At 39.4% G+C, this 1,528-nt stretch overlaps 1 protein-coding gene across 3 annotated transcripts in view; it reads right to left on the bottom strand.

Moving 5' to 3' along the window:
* LOC126408236 (histone H2A-like) overlaps nt 1-1,528 on the bottom strand; it is a 6,110-nt gene that overhangs the window by 3,332 nt on the left and 1,250 nt on the right. The window lies entirely within an intron of this gene.

Here is a 1,528-nt window from a genome sequence, read left to right as displayed (position 1 = left end):
ACATGAGGGTATACAGTATTCAGTACTTTGCCAAACAAAGTCTGCCATTGTTCTGCCACGGTGTTCTTGGCACAAAGCCAGCATTTATACTTTGCCATGTGTGGCTTATTGCAATCAGGGGCAAATCAGGGGCAAACTGCACTCAGCTGCCAAACTTTGTGGGCATGATCGCACTGGTATATCATTCGCGAAATATCCTTTGTGAATACGACGTTAAGACGGAGCAAACTGCGGCTGCAAGTGAAGTGCAATTCAAGGTGCTATCAGCGGCCGCAGTTCATTCTTTGTGAATTCGGCCCTCAAGTAATGATGCCATAAAACAGGACCTTGGACCGAGTCGAAGAGCGACAGCTGCTCTTTGGTGCTTTAATGAAAGGGGAAGCAACCTCCAGTTCCTCATATTAGCTCTTAGCTTGTCCATCATATCCCAAAAATTCAATTTTTAATTTGAATTAAAATTTGGGGTTTCTAGGAACCTTAAGTCCAAGATAGTTAATATGGGCAGCGAGTAATTTCATGGCAAAGATTTCCAGAATACAGGACACAAATTATTCTTCAAAGGCATAAACTCACAATTTTTCCCAGTTGACTGACATCCTGACAGTCTGCTTAATGATTTAGTGTAGGTCAGGAGGTCGGGAACAGAGACTACTGGGTCCGATAAACAGATCAGTAAATCATCCACGTATATTCAACATCACAAAACTTCACACCGTGAAGTATTTCATCATTTGCTGAAATATGATTAACCAATCTTTTAGCCACACAATGAGCTGAGGAGCCTCTTATTTCTCATGGAGTCATTCACCATCCTAAACATGAAAGGGACAACTTTTTCTTGGAATGCTTTGTAAAATTCACAGCCAAAGCCGTCTGGGCCAGCTGCTTTTCCAGAGGGGAAGGCCTGAATAGCATTCAAGACATCAGTTTTAGAAATTGGAGCATCCATATCATCTTGTGATGCACTGTCTAATTGAGGAACCTTTAGATTGGCAAAAAAGTTTGAAAAATCAGCTTCAGAGGCATTTACTCTACTGGAATACAATTCCGTGTAGAAGTCCCTGAAGCAAGCGTTTATCTCCTTTATCTTAGTAACCAATTTACTTGCTTAGCCTGCTCACCTCAGTTTCTTCTGAGCGAGACTGAGCATGCGCAAAACATGTAACCTTCCCTGTGATCAGATGTATTTACTGTAGAAACAGAGGTGTGAGGTTATTTATTGACTGACAACAACAGGACAACAATGATTAACAACTAAACTTCATAAGTTTATAGTTGAGTTGCTTTATGAAAGTTGTCCTAATTGACCAGTTCTGTAAGTACTCTGATCTTTTAAAAGGAGCAATTTAATACTCTGTTACAAGTGCTGCATTCAAAGTTTTACTTTATCAACAATACAAATTATTACTATCACATATTCTTAAAGTACCAAAAGTAAAGGTAGTAATTATGGAGAATGGCCCATGTCAGAATAATGAATGTTATACTTAAGATGATAATTACTGATGTGTTTCATGACTATCCCAGA

This window comes from Epinephelus moara, chromosome 20 (genome assembly GCF_006386435.1).
Source record: "Epinephelus moara isolate mb chromosome 20, YSFRI_EMoa_1.0, whole genome shotgun sequence".
Taxonomy (NCBI): Eukaryota; Metazoa; Chordata; class Actinopteri; order Perciformes; family Serranidae; genus Epinephelus; species Epinephelus moara.
This window is presented reverse-complemented; position numbering and strand designations above follow the sequence as displayed.